Raw genomic sequence first — 6,882 nt, 5'->3', positions numbered from 1 at the left:
TAATCTTTTCAAGTTAGTGTTTTTATTTTCTTCAAATACCGAGAAGTGGAATTGCTGGGTCATAAGGTAATTCTGTTTTTAATTATTTGAGGAACCTCCATGCTGTTTTTCACAGTGGCTGCACCAATTTACAATCCCACCAACAATGCACGTGGGTTCCTTTTTTTCCATGTCCTTGTCAGCACTTGCTATTTTTTGTCTTTTGATAATAGGCAGTTCTAATAGGTGTGAAGTGATGTGTCGTTGTGGTTTTGATTTGTGTTTCCCTGATGATGAATAATGCTGAGTGCCTTTACATGTACCTGTTGGCCATTTGTATGTCTTCTGTTCTTTGGTTTTGTGAACCATGCATTACTTTTATTATTATCAATGAATTAATGATTGATACAAATATAGAAGTGAATGAAGAAAAAGAGTAAAATATGGACTAATGATAATGACTGGTGGCATAGGATTCATGGACAATGAAAATATGTGTCTGAAATGCACAGAGTAACTAGGCTGTTTCTTCAGTTGGAATTGTTTCTATAGAGAGATGTTAAGAATATAAAAATATCATATTCTCATATTGATTTCATAGATGTAGATTTGTTATTATTTATGTAATGATAGAGCCATTAAACAGATATAAGTTTATGGAAAAGACGAGGTTGAAGAATTGTCCATCTATAAACATGTGATAAGGCAAAAAATATTAATAAAAATTTATAACATTGATGCCCATTAATAAATAAATAGATGAATAAATCTCCTCTTTGACCAAGGTCATACAAACATGGATAATTGAGAGTTAATTTGATTATTCAGGGTCAGTCTTAAGATTGGAGTTTTTCCTTTGTTAAGATAAAAATTATGTATTAAGAAACAATTGTAAATACGTAAGTACCGAATAAGTGAAATGCAGAAAGCAAGATTTGACCTCAAAAAGTTTTATTTTATCATCTGCTCTTCTCCATACTTTTCAGAGTGTTAAATACTCGAGATGATTTAAGCATCTTTCATCGTCACAGACCCTATGCTTGCCTCTTTGTAATAGCCAGAAGATTAATGTGAGTAACAGCTGAAGTTCTTTTCTTGGTTTCAGTGTTATTGTTTTAAGATTATTCACTGTATTATTAAAAAGTGTGATAAATAAGTAAAGAAGGTAACTAACTATACCTGTGTTCAATATGGGATATATGAAAAATTATATTTATTTTAATGCATGCATGGAAAAGTGGTGATAATTAATGAAAAAGATATATTGACGTGAGAATAAATATATTCACTTTAAGAACTTAAGGGCTCATCTCAGTTTTTGTGAATAATAGGGTTTTAAAGTTATTATTAGTGAATTAATGATTTAATCAACATACAAATAGAATAGAATGAGGAAATGAGAGATAATATTGGATCAATGATGACTCCTGGTGGTGTATGAGTCATATACAATGAATATGTTTCTGGAATTCTAAGGTCCAACATAAAATTAATCTGGTCCATTCTCATTGTTTGAAGGGATTCTATAGACAAGTGTCAGGAATATATGATCTTGTTTTTGGTCTTCATGTTCATGAATTTTCATCTATTAATATAATTGGATAAGTGATAGCATCTATATATAAACATAAATTTAAAAAGATAAATGGAGTAAAGCATTGTCCAATTATAAAAATACATTTTTATGCAAGAAACACTATTGCTATATTATGAAAACTGTGAAGTTCAATTAGAAACAAATGACACATTACTGTTTCCTGTATGGCTACAGATGGTGTAGACAGGATAAGCTATAGAAAATGCTCATAGCCTGGGTCAGTTGTGAAATTGAAGTTTGTTTTTTTTTAAGGGGAAAAATGTATACACCAAATTAATGCTTGCTTAAATAACTGACTATGTGAGTGGTGAAAACCAAGGATCAACCTGTTTCTATCATCTGCTCTGCTTTAGGCTCCTCAGAATAAACACACTGGACCTGATTTAAGGACTATTCTTGATCACGAGCCACAGGATTGCATCTCAGTTTTAGGAATCTGGAAACCAATGTGAGTAATCATGAAAGTTCTTGTCTTGGTTTGGGTGGTTTAAGGGTACTCACTGCAGTAATAAAAAGTATGAAATATACTTAAAGATGACTGACTGTCCTAGCCACAAATAAGGGGCTAATAGGAAACATCCTATTGATTAACACATATATAAACAGATAATAAATATGATAGATATAATGATGTAAGAATGGTTCCAGATACATATTAGGGCTATCAAGACCCTTTTGAGTTCTGTGAATTATAAGAGTTTAAAATTTTTAATTAGTGAATTAATGAATTAATAAACTATATAGAAACGAATAAAGGGAAAGTGGTCTTTTCTGGAACAAGGATAACTGCCAGCATATGAGCCATGGTTGATGAATAATATGTGTTTGGAATTCTGAGGTCAACACAAAAGGAATGTGATCTTTCTCTTTATGCATTTTTCTTTATTTTAAGTGGATCAATGAGTTATCAATAAGGAAATATATAAAAAATAAAGCTGAATGGTAGTTGTGATGTTAAATTTAAAACATGTGAGGAGGCATTAAATTCTATTAAGGTAATTTGAAAGCAATAAAGTCCAAAGAGAAATGAATGGTACATGACTGTAACCTCTTTGGCTAAGAGTGATATAGACAAGGTGAATTATAGACAATGTTTATGTCCTGGGTCAGTCCGAAGTTCAAAGTAGTTCATTTTCATAAAGACAGTGAAATAAATATACTCTAAATAATGATTGCCTAAATTACTGATTAAATGAAATATGTAAAGCAAGGATCAATGGAAGAAAGTCTCAACCTTTTTGTCACCTCTGCTTGGTACTCTTCAGAACAGATGTGTTAGCTAATTTCAGCTTGTACCCTGGTGAAGTTTCTTATGTTGCTTCCGTGTTACAAGAGAGACCAAGGTAAGTAGTAATCAGAGATTTTTGTCTTGGTTGGGGTCATTTGTTTAAGGGTATTATTCATGGTATTATTACAAATTAACAAGTATAATCATAAAGTAATTTACGACCCATTGATATGAACCATTATGTTGATCAATTGATAATATGTAACATTGAGATTGATTGAGAGAGATACAATCTATGTTGGCAATTATTCAGTAGGTAGAATCAGGGATATTCCAAATTGTTGGTTCTTCAGTTTTTGTTTATATATTTATTTTATTATTATCAATGATTTAGTCAATACAAATGTAGAATTAATGAAGAAAGGTGAGCATCCATGGACCAATGATAATGACTGTGATGGATGAGTTATGGATGATGAATAATATGTATCTGGAGCTCTGAGGAACATACAATGCATGGTCTATTCTCTTTGTACAGTTGATGCTATGGACAGATGTTAGGAAAGCACAAAGATCATGTGTTTACCTTGGGTTTATAGATTTAAATTTTTAATTTTTTTTCAATTAAATTTATTGGGGTGACATAGTAAAATTACATAGGTTTCGATTTAAATTTATTATTATAAATGGGTCAGTGATAGAACCATTGAAGATATATAAATAACAGATAAACGTTAAAATGTGAAATGTCCCATTATGAACACATGTGGCAAGGCAAGAAATATTAATGAAAATTGCAAACACTGATGCCCATTAAGAAATAAATGGATCAAGGGCGTCACCTCCTGGGCCAAAGATCACATAGACACGATCAATTAAAAGTTAATTTTGTGGTCTGGGTCATTCTCAAGTTTGAAGGGATTCTTTTTTGTTTTTGTTTTGTCTTATTGAGAGAAAAAGATGTCTACATTGTAAAAATTTATATATACTTAAATGATTGAGTAAATGAAATGTGGAAAGCAAGAATCAATGTGGATTAAAGCTTTTTATCATTGACTGCTTTGTACTTCTCAGAATGTACACATGTGAGCTAGTGAAGCGTTATTCCATGGCGGCGAGCTGTGTGATTGCATCTCTGTGTGTGAAGCACACAAACCAGTGTAATAGTCAGAGTTCTTGTCTTGCTTTCAGTGATTGTTTCTTTTCAGAGCATTCAGTGTATTTTTGAAAATTCCATATAGAATCACAGAAGGCCAACTGTAGCTTAGTGATAAATATTAAATTTTATGAAACATTATATTGATTAATGCATAAATAAAAAACAGCATAATTAAAAAAGATATATTAGATTTTAATTACACATTAGGGATATCATCACTTTTCTTGTTTTTTTTTTTGTGACTAATAGGGATTTAAAATTATTATTAGAGAATTAATGATAAAAAACAATGTAGAAATGAATGTAGAAAAAGAGGGACAATGTAGATCAGTGATGCCTACTGGTGGAGGATGAATCACATATGATGAATATGTGTCTGGAATTCTGAGGTCCAACACAAAAGAAATATAATCTAGCCCATTCCCATTGTTTGAAGGGATTCTATAGACAGATGTCAGGAATATATGAAGGTCTTGTTTTTGGTCTTTATGTGCATTTATTTTCTGTGCATTTTTATAATTGGATCAATGAAATAAACAATGAAATAAATGAGATGAAGGCAGCAAAATGTTCTCCAATTATAAAAATATATGGTTAGTCAAAGAACAATATTAATGTATATTTAAAACACTGACATATGTAAGGGAATATATGGCATTAAGGTGTTTTCTTTGACTAAGAATGATATAGTTGTTGATAAGTAATAGTGAGCGGTCATGTTCTCTTATCAGTGGTTAGAATGGTATTATTTGTTTACTTAGAAAAAATAAAATTCACTGCTTAATAGTGATTGACTGAATTAAATGTGGAATGCAAAGACCAATGAATATAACCTCAGTCTTTTTTATCACTGCTTTGTTCTGACCTCCACAGAATGGTTGCATTGGAGCTGATGTAAGCATTCCACCATGGTCGCGAGCACCGCGGTTGCCTCTATATACAAAAGGAAGACAGAGGTTAATGTGAGTAGCAGTTGAAGTTATTTTCTTGGTTTAAGTGTTTTTTAATGTCATCCACTGCATTATTAAAAAGCACAAAATATAATTAAAGGAGGCTATATATTTCAGTGATGAATATGGGATATATGAACTATTATATTGACTCATCCATGTGTGTGGAAACCTGAGGATGAGTAATGAAGGAGACACATTGATGTGAGAATAATCTGTGCACACACTAGGGACGTGTAAAGGTCTTCTTGAGTTTTGTGAATTAAAGCATTTAAAATTATTAGTCAGTTAATGAATTAGTCAATGACAATTAGAAATGAATGAAGAAAACAAAGGACAGTATTGGATCAATGATGACTACTGGTGGCAGATGAGTCATATACGATGAATACGTACATGTCTGGAACCTTGAGGTCCAACACAAAAGAAACCTAGGCCGCTCCAATTGTTTGAAGCAATCCTATAGACACATGTCAGGAATATACAAGGATCCTCTTTTTGATCTTAGTTTTCATGCATTTTCATTCTATTATTATAATTGGATAAATGTGAGAATCTATAAATAAATATATATAAATTAAGATCATGGAGTGAAACTTTGTCCAATTATAAAAATATATTATTAGGCAAGAAATACGATGAACATATTATGAAAACCCTAAAGTTCATTTAGAAATAAATGGTACATGGCTGCTACCTGTATGGCTAAGGATGTCGTACACAGGATAAGTCCTAGACAATGTTAGGATTCTGGGTCAGTTTACAAGATCAATGTTGCTCTTATTCTTAAGGGAAAAAATATTTACTCCAAATTAATGATTGCCCAACAACTGAATAAATGAGAGATGAAAAGCAAGGATCAATGGATAAATGTCTTAGTTATTGTTATCATCTGCTCTGTTTTATACTCTGCAGAATGGACAAATTTCACCTGCTTTGAGGATTCTTCCTTGATCAAGAGTCTTGGGGTTACATTCCTGATTTAGGATCCAGGAGACCAGTGTAATAATCAAAATTCTTATCTTGGTTCTGGTGTTTTGTCTAATGATATTTACTGTATTAATAAAAAGTATGAAGTATAATCAAAGACTGCCAACTGTGTCTTAGAGACAAATATGGGACTAATAGGAAGCATTAGATCAATTATTGCACTTATAAAAAGTGGGATAATTAATGACAGATATATTGATGTGAGAATGAGTCTATACACATATTAAGGGTATCAATGCCTTCCTGGGGATCTTGTGAATCATATGGTTTTAAAATTATAATTATTGAATTAATGAATTAATCAATAAACAATGTAGAAATGAATGAAGAGAAAGAGGCCATTTGGATCAATGATGATAACTGCCGGCGTATGAATCATGGATGATGAATAATACGTGTCTGGAACTTTGAGATCCAACGCAAAAGCAACATGGTCTTTCTCTTCATGGAAAGAGTGTCTCATTTTATTATCATCTGCTCTGCTCTGTACTCCTCAGAATGGACACACTTGAGCTGATTTCAGCATCTTCCATGGTCACAGTCTCTCTGGTTGCTTCTATGTTGTAGGACCATGGAGGCCAATGTGAGTAATAATCAAAGTTATTGTCTTAGTTTGAGTGACATGTTTAAGGCTGTTCATGGTATTATTCAAAAACATTAAATATACTCAAAGAAGGTGACTAATGACAGAGTTTAATACCAGATTGATATGAAGCTTTATGTTGACTAATCCATAAACATAACAGTGAGGTCAGCTAATAAAAGAGATTTAGTCTCTGTAATATTGTAGAGATAGACGTTAGGAATGTTGAAGGATCATATTCTTATTTTTTATTTATGTGTATTTCTTTATTAATTAATTAATCTATAAGCAATGTGAGACTGAAAAAAAAGAGAGACAGTCATGGACCAATGATGATGACCGGTTGGTGTATGAGTCATATACAATGAATTTTATGTGTCTGGAACTCTGAGATCT

General features: G+C 31.8%; 1 long non-coding RNA gene across 1 annotated transcript in view; it reads left to right on the top strand.

Annotated features, from left to right (window-relative positions):
* LOC109381001 (uncharacterized) overlaps positions 1–6,460 on the top strand; it is a 30,593-nt gene extending 24,133 nt beyond the window's left edge. Inside the window, exons 12-17 of the long non-coding RNA XR_002123607.1 lie at positions 966–1,049; positions 1,930–2,024; positions 2,842–2,919; positions 4,837–4,925; positions 5,829–5,915; positions 6,401–6,460. This is a non-coding gene — a long non-coding RNA (uncharacterized LOC109381001). The remainder of the gene's footprint in view (positions 1–965; positions 1,050–1,929; positions 2,025–2,841; positions 2,920–4,836; positions 4,926–5,828; positions 5,916–6,400) is intronic.
* The last annotated feature ends 422 nt before the right edge of the window (positions 6,461–6,882 follow it).

This window comes from Hipposideros armiger, unplaced genomic scaffold (genome assembly GCF_001890085.2).
Source record: "Hipposideros armiger isolate ML-2016 unplaced genomic scaffold, ASM189008v1 scaffold_43, whole genome shotgun sequence".
NCBI lineage: Eukaryota > Metazoa > Chordata > Mammalia > Chiroptera > Hipposideridae > Hipposideros > Hipposideros armiger.
Note: the sequence above shows the minus strand (reverse complement) of the source record. Positions and strands in the feature narration are given on the sequence as shown.